Source organism: Papaver somniferum, chromosome 3 (assembly GCF_003573695.1).
Source record: "Papaver somniferum cultivar HN1 chromosome 3, ASM357369v1, whole genome shotgun sequence".
NCBI classification, from domain to species: Eukaryota; Viridiplantae; Streptophyta; class Magnoliopsida; order Ranunculales; family Papaveraceae; genus Papaver; species Papaver somniferum.
The window spans coordinates 125,909,882-125,931,464 of record NC_039360.1 but is presented as its reverse complement, the minus strand read 5'-3'; the positions used below and the strand labels follow the sequence as shown (position 1 = coordinate 125,931,464).

Genomic DNA, 21,583 nt, shown 5'->3' with positions numbered 1-21,583 from the left:
ACAGGGTGTACATCTAAACTTACTTAATGCTAACAGATCATTTCTATATAACTATAATTAATGGAGGACATGAAACATACAGTCCATCTCAATGGCATTAGCAACGACAACATGCTGGTTTAGCTGAAAAAAAGATGCCTTAGAGTCTTTGAAGACAAAACTAGATCACCTGAACAACTAGCCACTGCAATCTCAAGACATTTTGCATACTGGCACACAGAAAGAAAAGCAATCGGAACTGAAACTAGCAGCACTACTCCAAAATTGAGCATTTTTTGGAAACTACCTGTTGTCAATTCTTTTAAACTAAACTGTGATGCTTCTTGGCTGTCTGAAAGTACTAATACAGGTTTTGGTATTGTTCTCCGTAAATGGAAAGGTACCTTTCAAGCAGCCGAAATTGGATGTTGCAGGACCTTCTCAGCTAAAGAGGCAGACGCTGTAGCTATGCTAAAGGCAACACAATGGGCAATCGGAAACAACATGCAAAATCTGGTCATAGAAGGGGATAATCAGGCGACAATATGGTATCAACAGGGAAAGAAAGTGAATGTTCAATGGCAGTGCGTAGAAATATTAGATGAAGTTAAAATTTTATTAGATAAACTAGTTTCTTTTCTAGGATTTCAGCATATAGATAGAAGAGCAAACAAGGTGGCAGATTTGTTGGCCAAAAAGGGAAGGAGCTCAAACAACATAGTTTCTTGGAATGAACATGCCCCTAGTTTTTTATTTCCTGAAATAGATTTTGACATGATCAAAGCTTATGATATATGTACTTTCAATAACAATGCCTCTGTAACTTCTTCCGTCGACATTAATCCTACAAATTCAACCATTGGAAGAGCAACTCAACATGAGTCTGTCTCTGAAGAGCCTGAATTTGAAGATTAAAGGTTGACCCAGTAATATATGTCTTATTTTCAAAATAAATAAATAATGGTTCATGATGTTTTTCCTGACTATTTCAGTTGTGAAGTTCCTTGGCCATATGTTTTTCTTGAATTAGGGTCCCTCTGTAATGGACTTTCCCAAGAGCCAAAATGTCACTGTTTTTGGCTGTACAACAGCGTTTAAGTTTAAGGACACATGTTTCCATCAGGAAAAACGAATAATATAAAAAAAAATTTCTTTTTTTTAATAATAAAATCAAATTAAATTAAAATTAAACTGATACATAGTTTTTATCCTTCTCCAATTTTTCTGTTAAAAAATCTGGAGGATAGATATAACAGTCAGCTATACTGTTAGCATCTCGTTTGACTTGAGAACATGATCAATTTGGGAAGTTATTAAAAATAGAAATACATTCTTGAACAACACTATTTGTGTCCATTTTATTGTTCCTAGACTACCATTGATTGCATTGACCACGTTAATACAGTCGTCTTCTATTTCCAGAAACTGGATGTCTTATCCTTTTCCCACTTCATAGTTTCTAGAGAAGCTACAACCTCAACTTGCTCTTCATCTACTACTCTGGCATTCCCTCATATTGCTCCGCAGAAAACACCTGCAACATTACGCATAATTAGACCAAATCCAATTGGCTGATCAATTGATATAAAAGAGGCATCAAAATTAAGTTTTAGATGTTGAACAGCTGGAGCATGCCAATTACTTATCCCATTTTCTGTAATGGGCCTTATCACAGAAGAAATTGCATTTTCACAACCATTAAGAAATTCTTTCACAGAATGAATAAAGCTAGAAAAATTTAGTTGCTTATTATCAAAGACAACTGCACATCTTTGTTTCCAAATACACCAGAGAACACAACAGATAAATCTGACTCTAGCCTGCATAGATACCTCCCAGAAATTGTTAGCATTGAACAAAGCAGTTAACCAAGCAATAATATTATTGGATAGAGGCAGAATAACTAAAGTATGATCAAGTGCAAACCATATCCTCTGAGAGACATGACAATCCATTAACAAATGTTGGCATGATTCATCAACAGTCTTACACAGTGGGCAGATAGGATCAATATTACTGACCACCCTATGAAGTTTATCTCTAGTAGCAACACAATTATGAATGATCCTCCATACAAAATGCAGAACTTTTGGAGGCAACTGTACTTTCCAAAGTTTTACCCAAGGGAAATTTATGACAGGAGTATTTTGAATTCCTTGAGATTCCTGCAATAAAAAATTATAAGCAGATTTTACTGTAAAACAACCATTTCGAGTACCCAACCATCTTCGTTGATCTCTACCTATCATAGGAACTCTTATCCTCAGAATCTGTTCAACAATGTCATTAAAAAATAAAGCATGAATTCCAATTTCTAGTATCAAAATCTATAAGCTGGGAGACCTTAGTCATATTACTAGAATATCTATCACTAGGCACATGCTTTCCTAAACTAGGAATCCAAACATCTTTCCAAATATTAATATCATTACCATTTGCAATTTCCCAACAAGAATGCTATTTTACAATCTCAAGGCCATGGCAAATCCCTTTCCAAATCCAAGACCCATTATTGCTAAGAGAATCATATAGAGGATTAAATTCAGGGAAGTATTTGTGGGCCACAATTTGAACCCACAAAGCATCATGTTCATTTACTAGTCTCCAGACAAGTTTTGTAAGTAAAGCCTTATTGAATTCAACATATTTTCTAATGTTTAAACCACCTCTATGTTTAGGGCTAGCCACTACATTCCAAGATTTAAGAAAACAGTTTCTACCATTGTTATCTTTGTTCCAAAAAAACTTTCTTTGTATATTATCTATCCAATCATGTTTATTTTTTTAGGCATGGGAAACACAGCCATTTGATGAGTAGCTATGGCTCGAAGGACAGTTTGGGAAAGAAAAGTTCTACCAGGTTGATTAAAGTGTTTATATTTCCAAAAAGATAGTCTACCACCAAATTTAGATAACATATCTAAGAAAGACTCACTTTTATCATGTTGCAGCAGAAGTAGAACCCCTAAGTACTTATCTTGCAAAGCCATATTCCTAATATATTCAGAATTTGAATGATTTTCTGCGTCACCTGGTTATCAGTTTTTTTACTAAAAGACAAAGAGGATTTACCAAAGTTGATAGCTTGGTATGAGGCCTTGCTAAAGTTATCAAGGATATTATTCAGATGCCTAACCTCTTTAGTGTTAGCTTTCATAAAAATTAGGCAGTCATCTGCAAAAAATAAGTGAGAAATAACAGGAGAAGATGAAGTCACTTTAATAGCTTTGATATTGTTCTTAGATTCAGCATCAAGAAAGTTTTTGGATAAAATATCCATACACAAAATAAAAAGGTAAGGAGACAAGGGATCTCGCTGTCTCAGACCTCTTGAAGGCCAAAATTGATCACCAGGGACTCCATTAAGCAATGCAGAAGATGACACAGTAGAAACACATTGATTAATCAACAATCATCATAAAATCCCAGAGCTTTAAGATAGTCATGAAGTAAAGGCCACTATATCCTATCAAAATCCTTAGACATGTCTAATTTCAAGGCCATAAAACCTTTTTTATATTTGTGTTTTTTCATAGTATCAGCTATCTCATATGCAATGACTATGTTATCAGTCATGAGTCTACCTTGTACAAATGCAGCTTAATAAGGAGTAGTGATTTTTGCTAGGAGAGGCTTTAATCTATTAGCTAAGATCTTAGAAATAATTTTGTAAGAAGTGTTGCACAAGCTAATAGGTCTAAAGTCACCAGTCATGTTAGGATATTCTACTTTACGGATAAGAGAGATAAAAGTATGATTATTTTCTTTTAAGAGATACTTACCTTGAATAAAACAGTGAACCATTTTAACAGTATCCTCTCCTACAATGTCCCACATGTGCTGGTATAACCCTGGTGGAAATCCATCAGGGCCTGGGGAAGTCCAGGGCATCATACTACAAACCACTTCTTTGATTTCCTCACTAGAAGAAAGTCTCATCAAACACAAATTATCAACATCAGTAACACAGGTTTTAATACAATAAAAAAGGCTAGAATTATGGATAAGATTACTAGTTTTACTAATAGAAGAGAAGTGATTTTTAAGATTAGTAGCAATCTCCTGTCTATCATTTAACTAGATTCTTGTATTATCCTTAATAGATTCAATATTAGTTTTTTTCCTTCTAAAATTAGCTCTAGAGTGAAAATAACTAGTATTTCTATGATCAAATTTGATCATATCATATTTAGATCTTTGTTTCCAATAATCATCTTCAATATCCTGCCAATAATTCAGTTGTTTAAGAAGACTAGCTAGAACAGGGTTACTAGTATCAACTATCCCTTGGGAATGTAAATTTTCTATTTGTCCTTTGGTGTCCTTAACAGCCCGTTCGGTTCAATCCAATTCCTATAATTGAATTCCGAGGAATGGTTTCCTTGATCAATAGAATTGTGTTCGGTTGAATTAATTGAATTAAAGGGTAATCGAAATTTATAATACTACTTAAATACCCTTACACTTGAAAATTCCGTAGAATTAAACTAATTTCCTTTGTAGGATAATACCTTGAGAAGATGAAGAATCAAGGACTTTCAATTTTCTGTAACAGGAAATGTGAAAGCCAGAGGATAAAACAGGATCAAATAGAAATTAAATTCAAATCTAACCAATATAAGAACTTAATCTAAGGCGAGATTGATTTTCGGGTTTAGAGAAGGGGAGATCCGGTTTAGGTTTTTGAAATTGAACGATCTTTTGGTTTAGGGTTTTAAAATTGATCGAGTGTTTGGTTTAGAGAAGAGAGATCGAGTTTAGGGTTTCAAAATATTATACGATTTCGAAAGAGATGCGGGTTTTACACAGATGGAAGACCTAGAAGAAGAAATCGCCATGGCATATCTCCATCTGGAGTTGAATCTTTTTTCCTCTTTCACAAAACTTGAAAAATTGAGAAAAATGTGTTTAGTGTTCTTTAGACTATTCAAAGGGTAGTTAAGTCATTCCATGACTTTTACCTTTCATTCCCGCTGAAATTCGATTCTATTCCATTGTATGATCACTGCAATTGAAAACGGTAGTTTAGGGGGAATCAGATTCCCAAGAAATCCAATTCCGAGATAATTGGTATTGTTCGGTTCGCGGAATTGACATGATTCCCTGGGAATCGGATTACAACATCTCCGATTAACCCGAAACGAACGCGCTGTAAGATTAAACTGAATATTCCCAAAGATCTTGTAGTTCCAATCCCTTAAGGAAAACCTAACTTGCTTCAGAGAGGATTTATATTTAAAGACAACAAATCCATTATTTATTGATTTCCGATTGTTGAAAACAATATCCTTACAAGAGGAATCCCTAAGCCAACATTTGTTGAATTTATTAGGCCTCTTTACAGTATTAGAGTTTCTAAAACTGGTAAGAACAATTGGACTATGGTCACTAGCTATAGGAGATAGATGGTAAACATGAGAGTCAGGGAAATCGTTAAACCAAGATTCATCACCAAGAAATCTATCTAACCTTTCTTGGATCAACTCAGAGCCATTCCTTCTATTAGTCCAAGTATATATGTTTCCTGAAAAACTCATGTCATGAACACCTAGAGCATTAATAAAATCATTAGCAGTGTTTAGCATAGATTGAGTATGGGGATGACCACCTGATTTCTCTCATTACTTAGGATGAAATTCATGTCACCTAATAAAATCCAGGGACAAGAAGTAGCTTTCCTATAGTTCATAATAAAATCCCATTGAACATTTCTATTACCATCAGGGAGAGCATCATACATACAGGAAAAAACAACCTTAGTTCTACCATCAAATTGAAAAGTATAGTCAACTACATTGAATTGAGAACTCAAAATCTCTAAACTAAGGCCATCTTTCCATAGAAGACAAAGGCCACCAGACAAACCAATTGGGTCTACTATGAAAAAATTTGGATACTTAAGGGGCTTGATGAAGGAAGACATTTTTTTATGGCCAGTTTTAGTTTCAGCTAAGAAGATAACATCAGGATCATTATTGTGAATTAGATTTCTCAGATGGTTCCTGGTATCTTTATTGCCATATCCTTGAACTTTCCAAGATATGAGTCTCATGATTGGTTGAAGTTTAACAGCTAGTCTATCATAGATAATAATTAGAATACCAATATGAAATGAAGGAAGATAAAAGTGAACTAAAAGGGGGGAACAAAGATCAAGAGAAAATTTAAAATTGTGAAAAATTGTAAGTTTGAAAAAATCGGAAAAATGGGTAAAATTTAGGGTTGGGAAATTAACCGGATAATTGACGGAATTCCTTTGTTGATTCTGTGTAACCAAATATCCAATTTGAGCAGACAAGTTATTGATTGATTTCATCACCCCATCATTGTGTTGATAATCCATATGAAGATCCATTGCAGATCTGTTATTATCAGTTCATATTCCTTCCATTATCAGAATATCACTCTGAAAAATTAGGTTGTTATGGGTGATATGAGTCGGATAGGATTAGATTCAGATGTAGAATTATCATTTTCTCTGGTTCACTTATTTTTCCTTGCCTATCCTTCACTGTGAAAATCAATCTCTGGATTAGAATTAGTCACAGCTGACAAAGAGCCTTCTGTAGTATCCATATTACTATTCACATCCTCATCAATGATATAAGCAGCCAGAATTTTTTTACCTTCCTCAGTCAGAATATAATCAGCAAATTCTGATTCAATCATTGCTTCAACTCTGTGTTCTTGAGCTAACCTTTTACAATTCTCTTCAATGTGATCTACTACCCAGCATGCTTTACGTATTTCATAGGGTTGCATATCAAAATGATAAATCACCCAAACCCTTTCTCCAGATGGATGGAGCATACGACCAACCACCTCTCTTTAACGGTTCTTTTAGATTAACCTCAACAAAAACAGTATTGGTGACATGTTCTCTTGGAGTCTTCTTCTTCCCTATCGGAGAAACTTTATTTCCAATATCCAAGCAGATATCATTCACAAGTTTTTCATTTAAAATGATTTGTTTGAGATTTAGAATTTTTACACACCAGACTTGACTTATGAATTTATGATCTTCAAGAGGAATTTTGGAATTGTATTCTTGCGGACACGTGAGATATCCTAACATTGACCATGGAGCATTTGTTAGGATACTTTCATATGCTTGTTTTCTTTCAAATCTGAAAACAAATAGATTAACTCCTTTAGAGATAATATGGAACCTCCGGTAGCATCTCCATCTAAAATTCACTTCCTCTTTGACTTTCTCATGGCTCTGAGGGTCTTTAGAAATGAGCTTTCCCAGTAAACTAAAACTCCATTCATCAGCAGCATCTTTCACGACCTGAGCTAAAGTTATGGTTCTTCTAATAACTCTAGAGTTGGTAGCACCCATATTTGTAGATTGCATACTCTGAGATAAACTCTCCATTACTTTGATACTGTTTTTTCTTCTGTAACTCGCAAGATTTTCTGGACCAAAACTTCGAATTAAATAAGAAAGAGTATGCTTAGGGTTAGGAGATAATGGAGGATATATTATAGGTTTATAAAAGGGGAAAATATAAGCAGGATTTTCTTGTTTCCTAAAATAATTGAGAGGGTGACCGGATTACATAATTTTCGGGATATTAAGTTTGAGTTTTTTTTGAATTTTATAGAGAGGGAAACTTTCCTTGTTATTGTTGCTGAAAATTTGGCAGAGGACCAGGTTTTTGAGTTTAACGACCAATTGAAAGTGATTGAGATGATGAAGCTTAATCATCATGATCAAGCTATGATAATAGACTCAGGAATTAAAATTGGAACTGAAGAAGAAAATGGTAATGGATCCCAAAACGACCTTCTGGAACACAGTGATTTGGGGACAGTAATACGACTTATTCGAAAGCAAACACTACTGTGATAACTCGATTCAGAATACTTGAGACTTCACCAAAAATCGTTTCCACGACCCGAGATTACACAAGCATGAACAAGGATTCCTACCAAGGGGAATTAGATTTCCATTAGCAAATAACACCAACCAAGATTTATCTTAAGAAATAAACAAATAACAAAAAGTTTAAAACAAACCAATAAGAGAAACTTAGATTTCTTCAACAATCCAATCTAAGATATAAAATTGAGAAGATTAATCGACTGAAATGAACATAATGGACAAACAAAGATCAAACGAAAGAAATCAAAGAGAGGGAAAAGAAATTTGAAAATACTGAGTTAACCCAGTAATCGCCGATTTGCTGAAGGTTTTCCTCGTCTCTCTTGAAAGGAAGACATATTGGCTCCAATCCAAAAACTCACTTCAAAAACCTATGATAGGTATGAAATATGGTTTCTCGCCTAAGTTTACAGTAGATGTGTATTATATGATATTATCTTAAGATTGCCATTCCTTTGTTTCTTGCAAACTTGGACACACAACAAATACAAAAGAAATGAATGAGGTCTGCAATTGGTTAACAACAAACTTGGCACTTGATGAATCTGATTAGTATACGATTTTCTTTTGATTTTAGAAAGATTACTCTAGTCCGAATAATAATAATAATACCAATTGCTTCAAAAGAACAAATTTGTTAATGAGGTTGTTTGCTCTGTCATCGTGACGAGAAAATAAACTAAACTTTCAAAGCAACGTTTAATTGGGGGCCCTGGGAACTAATTGGGGACCTCACACTAGAGGACAAAAAAGGTCACCCAAACCTAATTCCAATAATCCCCATCCAAATATTTAAGGTAATGGCTAATCTATCCTTATTTAATTAGTGATAATCTTATTTAATTAATGTTAATCTTACTTAATTAGAGTTTAACTATTTTTTTTTCAAATTTTTTGTTTTCAATTTTCATTTTTTTTTGCCCAAATTTTTATAAAAAATCGTCATGTTATTGAAGTTTTTCATTAACAACACTTTAGAGTCGTCATTGTTTTAATGACCATTCCAAAAATTCGTTATTGTTTCAACGACGACTCTACAATAACGACACTTTAGAGTCGTCATTGAAACAATAGCGAATCTTTAGAGTCATCATTAACGACTCTTTAAACAATGACGACTCTAAAGTGTCGTCATTAACGACTCTAAAGTGTCGTCATTAACGACTCTTTAAACTCTTTTACCCATATTTTTATGGAAAATCGTCATGTTATTGAAGCTCTTCATTAACGACTCTTTAGAATCGTCATTAAAACAATGACGACCCTAAAGTGTCGTTATTCTTTTATTGACGACTCTTTGATAAAAATATAGGAAAAAAAATCGATTTTTTTTCAATGACGATTTTTCATAAAAAAAATTTAATTTAAAAACAAACAAATTTATTAAAAATATATATATAAAAAAATATTAATAGGGTTGACACGTGTCACAATCCTAAGGGTTGGGATAATCTAGTCTTTTCATTATATATAGACACCCCTTATCCACCTCCCATGGGTGGGGATAGAAATCTAGGGCCCCCAATTAGTTTCCATGGCCCCAATTAAACGTGGTTTCAAAGTCCAGTCTATTCCCAAAAACATGTTTTAAACTTTTCTTGATTGAACATCTAATTTCTTCTGTTCTCAGACATCTTTCCCTTCTAAACTATCAAGAAACAACGACAGTACTACATACCCCATGATGTGGCATCAAACAGGGGTCCATTAACCATGAATTGAGCCACTAATATAATAACACATGGCGGGGGCAAATTTTTGGGATATGAGTGGGGTGTAAAGCGTTTTCGATCAAGAAAACTGGAAAGCAGTGAAAAGGATTCCTTTGGCCGTTGGACGTCAGAAGAAACAAAGAACGTTAAAACAAGAAACGAAAACAACAACAAATATTCAACCCAAAGCAGTGAAAAGGCTTCCCTAATCGGGATTCGAAAATGCTTTATGCCCTCGCCTGTTCTTCCCCAACCTTCCCCATTCTCACACACCCACACAAATACCCAAAGCTAATGCACTTCCTCCACCCCTTTCCCCGTTCTCTTCCACCATTAGGTGGCATTGATTTTAATCTTTGATCCCTGGATTGAGATTAGCAGGATTATTATTGGATTTAACCAATATATGCATGACACATAGGCGGGGAAAGGAGTGGGGAAAGGGGTGGGAATATATATATCATTTTTGCACAAATTCCCACCCCATGTTTTCCCCGGACCCACCTCCTTAAATTATGGTCCATATTAATGACACCTATGAGGGGTCTGTAGCAGCTTTGATCAAGGTTCCCTTTCTGGCTCTGGATCGCCTGTCCCCCTCTTCCATATCGCCTCATAACTCTTCCGTTTTTAAAATATCGATACAACTTCTCTCTCTCACAACCTACACGAGATCTTACCTCGACCTAGTTCCTGATACTTGTTCTTCTTTTCGAGAGAGAGAGTAAAACATGGTTAGGGTTTTTGATATTTCAGGTGAAGAATGGATGATTATCAAAAGATGGGGAGATTAGATATGGAGAACGACTACGAAGGTGGGGAATGGATAGGGGGAGAATTTTATTACAAGAAACGAAAAGAAAGAAACAAGAAATTTTCATCAAAATATGATGTTATTTATGGTATTTGGGATGATGATTATGCTAGTAGTAATTCCGATGATGGTGGTGGTTCTTCAAGTAAGCGCAGCAAAAGAGGTATTTTATCTTCTTCTAAAGATTACACAAAACCTGTTAATTTTGTTTCTACTGGTATAGTTATGCCTAATCAATAACTCAAAGAACAAGATGATAATGATTTGGAGGAAAAACCTGGTTTAGGAGTTAGTGGTGGTGGTGGTGATGATAGATGGGGATTAGTCTTCAAATCAGAGTTTGTTTACTTTGGGAAAAAGCAATCAAACCTGACCGTTCAAGCTAAGTCTGCTTAAAACCAAAGCAATATCTCTCTACCATTAGATGGTCTTAACTTGTTACAAAAATGAAATATACTTTCATTTAGATACGGGTAAGCGAACCTAAACATATGTATATTGAGTTGGCTCAATAACGGTTAACCAAAGTTAGCCATATGAACACTTTCATATAAATTTTATTCATCTTAACACAATTAGTTGAAATGACTCAAATGAAACTAGTTATGAAGTTGTTCAATTGTTTATATTCTCTTAGAAGTATACAAGACACAATTGAAGCAAAATCGGTTTTGATTCACTCAAATCAATTCATGAACATTATAGCCACGGTTTGCAAAAGATTGCATTCCTTGTTATACAAATGTATTAGTTCATGACAAAACCGATTCTAGAACATAACCCACTCAAGTACGTAAACAGGTACACATACTTAAGTAGTCGGACTTGGACTGTGTTCGCCAGTATGCAAACGGGTACGCATACTGTCTAACACATCCGAACTTCAGTTGAAACCAGTACACGTACAAGTGCGCATACTATAGCTCCCGGACTTCAACTAACTTCGCCAGTACGCGTAGGGTACGCATACTATAGCTCCCGGACTTCAACTGACCATACGGGTACGCATATTAGGTTTTCAGTTTATGGACTACACATATGCAAGTACGCATACTGTGCTTATAGTCAATCATGGTTATTTGTTCCAAACTCCCATTTCAATCATTGAAACATTTTTAGAAGACGATAATAACTGTCTCACACAAACTATAAGCTTCAAAGCAATTTTCAAGTGATCAAATGATCAATACGTTCTGAGTCTATGTTAAATGACCGTCTCACACAAATCATGTAAGATGTTACCAGGTGATTTTCACATGATCATCTTTTGACTTTGGTCAAGAATATAAGATGAACTTGGTTAAAGCGAAAGCTTACCAACACATATTTCGAGAAATAGATACGCAAGATAAACTCGGCTCGAAATATCACATGTGTAAATATGAAGTCTATATATTTACGACTTTGTATCGTAGGAGATAGAATACAATAGAATAGACTTCCGAGGGATATATAAGTTTTAGTCTCCATATACCTTTTGTTGATGAAGTTCCTCCAAGCTCTCCTCAGTAGATCTTCGTCTCCAATCGATGAACATCGTGAAGTCTAAAGCTCAACTACATATTCTATCCTAGTCCGAGACATATTATAAGTAGATTAGAAATCTATATTATAGTTTTGATCAACTAAATTTGACAAACAAGCTTGAGATAGCAACGCTTGCGAGTTCGACTGAGCAAGCTCTAACACTAACATTTTGTGTTCAATAGAAAAATGAAATCTAAAAGACAAATACATGAAGTAACTGCTCATCCATCAAGGGACACACATCTGCAAGCATGATCCTACTGAACCCCAGATGTTGTTACTGGTGGAAATCATCAATAAGCAGGAGGTTGTTCATGACCAGCAACCCAAATGAGTGGTGTACCAGCAACACTTTGTGAATGGACTAGACTACTTAGAGAGAAGAGATTGAAAATGAATACTTCTGTTTCTTTGTTCTAGCTCTCAGTCCTTTCCATATCAAGTTATAAAACTTCATCAACCTCCTGTTACATTGAGACGATCCAAGAACAAAATGTCATGTAAATATTGACTGTAATACACTTACTAATAACTAAGACTGTAAGAGTAATGGTTAAACTATGCTAACCTTAAATGCGCTAGCATCACAAGAAACCTTAACACTGCAAGAGTAAGAACTCTGCAAATTTTTTCCATGATAAGAATTCAATAAACAGTTTTTATCGAAATAAACGCAGAACAAGAGAAAGCATAAAACATCGAAACAAACTTGACACTGACAGTGAAAAACAAAGAGAGCGCAAAATTTGAATTATGCTAAACATGTACCCTGCCACAAGAATTCAATGAATTATCTGCTTATTCCTTTGTTGCAACCAGAATTTAAGAATTTAGTGCACATTCAGCAGCCATCCTGAACCCTGCCAAAGTGAACAAAAGTAAAGTAAGTGATCATGCTTTAAGATATACCGGAAAAAGAGGCCACAGATTATGAATATATATCAAGTGCGAGACAAGGAATGATGCGGAGAGGACAAGGAGATAGAAACATACCTTGACTAGCAAAATCCTTGTGCTAGTACTTCATTTTCAAAGTGGTTGCCTGCAACTCGACTTCTAAGTTAGTTGCCAAAAGTAAGATTTATATAAATAATTATACAAAGAGAGTTGGAGCTAACGTATCAACCCTTGTTTGTAAGCAGCAGTACCTCCATAATTGCAAGAATCTTGTAGAACCTGCATAAAAAGAGAGTTGAACCAATTCATATAACAAAGGAAATGCAAGTGTTAGTACTCAAGTAAGCAAAATACAAAAATATCAAAGAAAGTAATATACAAAGTGAATGCCAAGACAACATACAAGCAAAACAGGAAGACAAAAAATTGATTAAAGAGGGAAAAGGAAACAAGATCCCAAAAGATTTTGATACTTCTGCTATTTCAGTTTTACCGCTTGAGAATTTCAATGAGCCCAAAAGAACCCATAAACCCCTGCGGACATGATGCATCCCAAGGCCGATGCATTAGCAAGTCATGTATACAAATATACAGGAATCAGTTAAGGACATTCACACAAGAAGGTGCTTTCTTGCTCTTCTGCACGTACATATCTAGATGCATCCGTTGAGTGTGAAATGGACACCTTTTGCGGTTTTCTTCTCGACGTGGTTCTATTAACATCTTCTTAAAAGTATATGGTTTTTAACTTGTCAAACTGAGCAGTTACCACATGAAGCCTCTCACTGAGAATCAAAACCTGTAATTTCTCAAAACAGCTGACACGAGAATGTAAAGAATCAAAATGATCAAAAGGACGGGTAAAAACAAGAGGCATGAAATGTCTTCCTACCACACCGTATCTGAGCCACAATGTTATCTTGGGAATTATCAACCATAATGCAAAGCCATGGACTTGAAGTCCCGTCTTTATCTTCATATTTTACCTTTCTTTGCAGAATATCTATCCGCCCCTTGCACACTTTTATGGAAATCCCAACCTGCACAAACATGGGTAGTTAGAAGAAAAAAAAAGGCAAGACAAGTTGAAAATATTTTAACAAAGATGTTTCTAGCCAACGGAGTTCAAGTTTGCAGCTTAACATGCCAGAAGTGAAACCAAGTAGCAAACCTGCTTTCATCTTCGATCAATGCAATAGGTAGAAATACAACTAACAACACATTTGAATAATAATTACAATAAAAAAGAATAAAGAAATCTGAACTTGTTTATCTCAGAAATCTGATATTCAGGTGATAAAGGCAAAATCAAGCATAGGACACGTCGATCCGTGGTTATGTGACATTGTGACCAATGAAAATCCAATATCCCGAAACCAGATAAAAGCAAAAACAGTGACATCTTTCTCAACTTGTCCTGAAGGCACTAACTGACTAACAACTTACTTCATGCTCGATGTTGTCCCTTTCTTGTTTAGTTGTCTTAGTTTATCACCACAACCAGCTCCGCTAATGAAAGCCGTTTAACATTTTCAGCTGCTCGCACGTAATAGTACAATCTCCGAAGTGTTCCAGTATCCTTCACAAACAAACCACAAAACCAATTAACATATAGCGGAAAGAGAATGACCTAGAGAGTACTCATTCTGTCCTTTTCATATGTTACCTCCTTATCCAGATCAATGTTCACTCATAGAACGATTGTCCACCTTTTGTTAGCCTTCTACGTTTGATAATTTGTACTACTCGATCTAGATTTTTTGGGGACAGAGTCTGAATCAGATTCCGAAGTTGTTGCTTCTTGGCAATGTTTATTCATCTTCAAATTTAACTGAATATCAATTCATTTGTCGGTAATCAAAACAACATAATAACAAAGAGGCTAATTTCACAAATGAAGTTCCGAGTTCAACTGTGTGTACATATTTCATCATCCGCCACGTGTCAATGGAGAAACACGTGGAAGACATACAATCCGAGGCATCAAGGTGTGATGCCACGCGCATACAACCAAGAGACGTGTCTCCTCAAGGCAAGGCCCTCATCCGACAGATCCAACGGTGAAGGATCGAGGAGTAGATATAATGCCATCGCAAAGCACTGAACATCATCCAAAGACTTACTTTATCCCATCTCAAGAGAGATCCAAGATCAGCGGCTTGGGGTAATCCGACTGACACAGATATGACAGGGGCAGAGGACGTCTGTCTGGCGCGTGCAGACGACCCAACTACAAGCATTAAACGCCCTGAGCAGTATACGTGTCAACCAACCTATGGAAGACACGATGACAACTCTTCGTCATCAAGCATGGAGCGCTGGGGCATCATAGAAGACGAAGAGGTCTGCGGTATTGGCACAAAGCACAAGATGATAAGATTACAACGGCCTTCAGAAGTGGACCCCACGTTGTAACCCTATAAATACCCCTCTCCACTAAGAGAGAAGGGGTCGACCAATCCATAACAATTAGAGGAGAACATAGGAGAGAGAGAGAAATAGGAAGAGTAAGTAAACCTCTCATTTCCGCTGACCTATGTATACTTCAAAGTCATTCGACTATTTTGTAACCATTCAATAATAGTGAAACACCAACCCCGTGGATGTAGGCCTTAGTACTGAACCACATAAATCTCTGTCTTATTCACATTTCAGCACTTTACATTCAGCGTTTTGCATCATGCACTTCACATTTATACTTCGATCTTTGTTTATTCTGGTATACAAGCATTATAAGTGATAATATATGACTAGACAATGACGAGCCCGAAGGCTCTGAGTCGATGAATCGATATAATCACCTCCCCTTACGCATACAACGCACGATTTATAATATAATGTGTATGCGAACATTGCTTGTGAACAGGTGGATGCCATCGTGATTTATGTGTTGACAATCTGGCGCTAGAAACAGGGACTTTGTCCCGGTAAAAGATTTATCTTATCCTGTGACTTACGCACTGTCTGCTCCGAGCACCTGATGAGTGCTAAAACTTGCATATTTCTGTATATTTTTCTTGGCATTTAACTCATCTTTTGTGCATTAATTCTACATTTTATCCCATATTCTGTATTTTCATTGTTTTCAAGAATAAATATTTTTATTAATTAATTTTGCATTTTTAGGTTGTAAATAAAGTTTGGATGAATTGCGGAGCGAAAAGAGCAGAAAAGTAGTGAAAAGTCGGGAGGAATTACGCAAGGAAGTCGCGAGGAATGTTGTGCACAAGACCAAAAGGCTAGAAATGGGCTTAACAAGGAAGAATTGTTCTTAACGAAGATATGGGCTTGGCATACCCAAGGTCAAAAACCTTACCCAAACCCATTTCCAATATCCATACCCGTCTCCTTCGTCAGCCGTCAGATTGGATCACATCTGAATCCAATGGTCGCAGCATCGCCAGTACATCAAAGTCTGAAGCTCTTGTCTAACACTACAGCACCTAACTCCATCTTGAGCCGTCAGTTTCGTTGTATGAGGCATCCGACGGTCGATACCAGCCTCTTCACTTGTATCCGTTAGATCAATCTATCATTTCCGCATCCCACGGCTCAGCTTCGTGAATCATCGAGACTTGATGAAAACCGCTCAACACCCAAACACCTAACACCTATACCCGCAGAACCAAACACACCCATATCCCTAATTCCATCGACTCCACCTCCATCTTCTCCACTCCGTCTGCAACAGCCTCACCTTCACCAACTCCACTGCCTCAACCACCACAATCAACCACCAAAAGCCATCATGGCTATCCCTCACTGAAACCCATCATTCCCCTAAACTTCTAGCCATCTATTCTCTCGATTTCTTCCCTGATTTCTCTCTGAAACCCTAGGTAAGAAATCAATAGAATAGGTCGAGTTAGAAACGCAATTGGAAGGCATGGAGAGGAGCAGGAGAGTCAGAGAAGAAATGGGTCGACCTTCTTGAGTGATTTGTCACGTCAAATTAGGTAAAGTCGAACCCTAATTTCAACTGTGTAATTTGGGGATTTGGGGATTTTCTCTGTAAACCCTAATTGATTAATTTGGGTATAAATATGGGTTGTGGGTGTTGTGTTGAAGATATGCCTGGGCTAGCCAGAGCTTCACCCAAGAGGACTGGACTATCCAGTTCCTCAACTGTGTTATTTTCAATTTTTTTGCACAATGTTTGTTATGTTCTGATTTCATGTCTAGGGTTTAGATGAAACCCCAATTATGATGTTAAGTTGTTCATATTCTAGACAGTGTTCTTGTTGTGATATAATGTTGTGGATAAATATAATCTAAACATGTCAGCATTTTACTTTCACAATGTATGCCTTGTATCCGTTGTAGTCAGGTTATTTCTATGTTGAATGTGTTGCAACTCATGCTTAACAGATTGTTGTTCATAACTTTGACTAATTGTACTTTAATCAGACAGTTAGTACTTTGCAGGAACACCTTAGTTGCGATTAGAATATCCTTCAGGATTGTTTAGCTATCTAAGAGGTTAATCCATAGTTAGTTGCATTGTGAGAAGGCAGCTAGAACTAGGATTAGGATCATCTTAGAGACACTGAACCATTCTCCTAAGACCATCCTTTGATGAGCAGCAGGCATAGAACCTCAACTGCCATCTAGATAGTTACATGAGGCTAGAACTTCACTAATAACTATACAAGGAACAAGACTCTATTAGAACTAGGAGGACTTAGCTTAAGAAAAGGGTGGATTCAAGATCCTAGTCCCTCCCATATCACTGCCATTTAGAATTCTTTAGGAAATCACTTAGAAAACAACATATCACCCTCCTTGTCCCTGTGGACTTTCCCCTACTTGCACACTAGCTTCATCAAGACCCTGTATACTTGTAGGTAAAACATAGGTTGTAGTTTTAGATACTCTTTTCCCAGCTACCAAGTTTTTGGCGCCGCTGCCGGGGACTTAGCGTTGTGTGGTTGTTGTTCTTTTTATCTTACTTTGATTTTTTTTTTTGTGTAACTTAGCTGATGTGTGGTGTAACTTAGCTGCACTGCATACTGTCATGTCATAATTGCATATCATTGCATAATTTGCATAACTTAGGAGAATTTTCATCTTGCATTTGCATATTCATCCTGCATCATCTGTTTTCTTGCATCTTAGTAACTCTGTAACCTGCTGTGTAGTGCAAGCATCTCTGGCCATGTTTATCTTGTAGCAGTTGCATATCTTTCTCTCAAGTTATTGAAACTTCTGGAACTAAGAACTTGGTTGAGTGACAGGTACTGCTGAACCTGTGCCGCTGCTGGTGCTGCTACTAATTGGTGCTGAGCCTCTGGTGCTCTTGCTGTTGTTGCTGCAGCTGTGCTGCTACTTTCTTCTTCTCCCCGCTGCTGCTGCTACTTCTTCCTGCTGCTGCTGGTGCTTGGTCCATTGCTACAGCCAGCCTCTGGTGCTGCTGTTGTTTTCCTTCTGCTATTGTTGAGTTGCTGGTCTGAGCTTGTTGCTGAGAACCAAGCCCAACTGGGCTGTGCAACCAAAATCAGAGCAGCTGGGCTGTGCTTAAAGAGTAAGCCTAAACCCATTAAGAGAACCCAAATTGTGGGCTTCCATTTTCTATTGGGTTTGTAATTTGAACTGAACTGTGGGCTTGACCCAACAAAAATTTGAAAAACGTTTTTAGGCCCAAGTAGGCCTCGTATTTTGGCTAACTGAGAGACCAAAAATCAAATACCCAGCTGGACCTCGTGCATTCCTGGGCTTGGTTCGCTGAACTCGTTAGTTGGGTCGTGTACTCAAATCTCTAGGACGTTCGCTGGGCTTGTCCCACAGAAAATTTGAACCAGTTAGTTGGGCCTCATCCCATTAAAACCAAAAGGAGTTTTGAAAACCCATTAAAACCAAATAGTGGGCTTTGTGTCTTTTCAATATGGGACAACCTCGTGATCTCCATGAATACATGTATCCCACAATAAAAATTCCATTATCATGTATTGTCTTACCTCAAACCAATAGCCCTTTTAAAATAAATGCAAGCATGATACAAATACTTCCTATATTTCGAGGGTTCGATTCTGAGAACCCCTATACTCATGTAAGAGAGTTTGAACAAATTTGTCGGACTATGCAACCTGATCATATGTCCGAAGATTCTGTGAAATTGCGTTTGTTTACATTTTCTCTAAAGGAAAGGGAAAAAACATGGTTTTACGGTTTGAGACCACAATCAATCAACACTTGGGACCAACTCACAGATCTATTTTTCAAAAAATTCTTTCCACATCATAGGACCATCGCTATTCGTCAAAGTATCAATTGTTTTGTCCAATTGGATGAGGAAACTGTTTTTCACTATTTTGAACGTTTTAATGATTTGTTGAGCGAATGTCCGCACCATGGATTTGAGAAGTGGAGACTTGTCGTCATCCTCTATGAGGGACTAGACTTTAAATCTCGAACCATGGTTGAGTCTATGTGTAATGGTAAATTTCTTGATAAATCTGTGGATGATGCATGAAAATTTTTAGCTGAGATTGCAGAGAAAACCCATCAATGGGAATCTGTTAGGGAAACAGGGACAACACCACATGGTATGAGTCACCCCCATGATTTAGAGTCTTATTCTTGTGATAGCTCCGACCTTAGGATTGAAAATTATCCTAGATTGCAAAATCCCTATCATGATGTTATGTTAGAAGAACATGTCTATACTGAAAATGTTATCGAACCTTTGGGTTCAAATACATTAGGATTCTCTGCCTCGACCTTCATGAATGATGTTTCTTCTAGTATTCCATATACATGTGATGTTGATACTGATTTTGAGCATGTGCATCTGTCCTATGAAGATGACTTAGGTAATATAGAATCTTCTGTTGACACTAATATGCATGAAAATATAATTGTTGTGTCTGATTCTCTACCTGGGTCACGTTGTGATGTTTCCACTGATTTGCCGATGCATGAGAATAATTCTTCTGATGATGTTGATGATTCTGATTTGTGTGAGCATGGTGAGCATTTGTGACACTTGTAGAAGACTTAGGAGATGTTGATGTGATTAATAATGATGTGCCTATCGTCCTACATAAGTCACAATCTGATGGCCTTCCACCCAACCTAGATTTGGTTTGTACCGATATTGTCAAACCAATTTTTCTGAGAATGCCCAACCTAGGATTAGAACTGTGTGCCTCCCAAGTCCTTTTGGACTATTTTGCATCCAAATACAATACCTTTAAGGAGCCACAGTTGGAATATGCATGTTTTCCCGTCCCTAGCAAAGTCCATTTCGAGTTAGACCTTGGGCATGATGAACCCCCAAAACTGCGAGATTTTGTACCCAAAATTATATCTGTTGAAAAATCCAGGTTTGGGGGTAGCTCATTTTGTTTCACAGCCTCACTTGCATTTCTTTCCTATTATTATTGTGTGAAGCTGTTGAAATGTCTACACTCCTTCTTTTGGGTTGATCCTCAACTCTTTAGATTCTTAGTGTATGGTGAATTTTCTTATATATAATCCAGTAGATAATATTCTAGATAAATCTTTTGTTTCTTTTGTATATATTGTGCTAATCCAATATGATCTCGGCTAAAAAATATTGGATTCTAGCCTTGAATAACGGAGTTCTAATCTTGCTTTCGCCGTCAAATTGGGTAATCTCTTTCCTTTTTCTCTACTCAGCATGATCCTCTTCGTATGTTGTATTACAATTTTGTTCATCTTTTGAAACATTAAGGACAATGTTTAGTTTAGGTTTGGGGGTAAAGAGTAGATACCACGATAGCATGCAATAATTGAAAACATAACTCTTTCATTTTGCAAAAAAAAAAAAAAAAATCATAAAAATGGAGCTCATTTACTTTGAAATGTTGACTCTTGTGCATGTATGTAAACATAAGGATTCTTAGTCTAGATATTTAGGCACCCTGATTCTAGCACAATTCACATGTGATAAGAAACTTGCACACGCACAATCTACCAATACATGTATAGCCTCGATATTCAAGGTGTTTGATAGGAAGTTAGATTGCCAATCACTTTAGAATACTGAATGAGACTTGACTAGCTTGTTCTTTGGTTGGCTGGGATAGAAGTTGGAGGATATGTTAAGAAAAGCAACCATAAAATTTGACCCGATGCATTCGATAAGGGCCACCTCTTGCTAAGAGTCATGTAATTATGTTTTTCTTTTTGTTCATGTATCAAAAGTGTCACTATGTTGTAAAGATCAAAGTTATTTCTTCAAAAAAAAAAAAGTCAGAAAATTCAGAAAAATCAAAAAAAATATTAAAATAAAAAATCAAGTATTTATTTATTCCATGTTTTGTCATGTTAAAGACAATAGTTCTCTCCTGTTCCAAAAATAAAAGAGAGTAATCAATGAAAATAAGAGTCATGTAAAGAGGCATCTTTTTGTTGTAAATAGTCTTGTAATAAGCAAGAAGGGTGTAGCCATCGATGTATAACGCGGGTAAACTGAAATATCACCAACTCATTGGGTGAACATTCACAATTCTCGTAAATCCGGACAGCTAGCTTGGCTTAGAATTCGGTTCTTAGCCTAAAAACTATCTCTTGGTGATTAGTAGTCATAACTTCAGGTCATTCTAGAAACATGTGTAGAAATACTTTACACTCTTATCACGTGTCTTTAGTTGTTATCAGTGCTAGGATTGTGCCTTTGATAGCTAGATTGACATCTCCATTTTGCTGTGAGCTTCTACTGTCTTGCACATGTCACATTTCATGGAATCTGAGCTTATATTTTGTCCTAGAACTTTGTAGGTACGTTCTAAGCAAACCTTCACG

General features: G+C 36.5%; 2 long non-coding RNA genes across 2 annotated transcripts; both read right to left on the bottom strand.

The window, feature by feature from the left end:
• Positions 1–12,064: 12,064 nt before the first annotated feature.
• LOC113361605 lies at positions 12,065–13,036 on the bottom strand. Its single transcript, XR_003365214.1, has 4 exons — positions 12,914–13,036; positions 12,689–12,780; positions 12,489–12,539; positions 12,065–12,384 (listed from the first exon to the last, which is right to left on the bottom strand). It is a non-coding gene; the product is annotated as an uncharacterized LOC113361605 (long non-coding RNA).
• Positions 13,037–13,053: 17 nt separating this feature from the next.
• On the bottom strand, positions 13,054–14,625 carry LOC113361604. The gene is made up of 3 exons (XR_003365213.1): positions 14,484–14,625; positions 14,264–14,396; positions 13,054–13,857 (listed from the first exon to the last, which is right to left on the bottom strand). It is a non-coding gene; the product is annotated as an uncharacterized LOC113361604 (long non-coding RNA).
• Between the last annotated feature and the right edge of the window lie 6,958 nt (positions 14,626–21,583).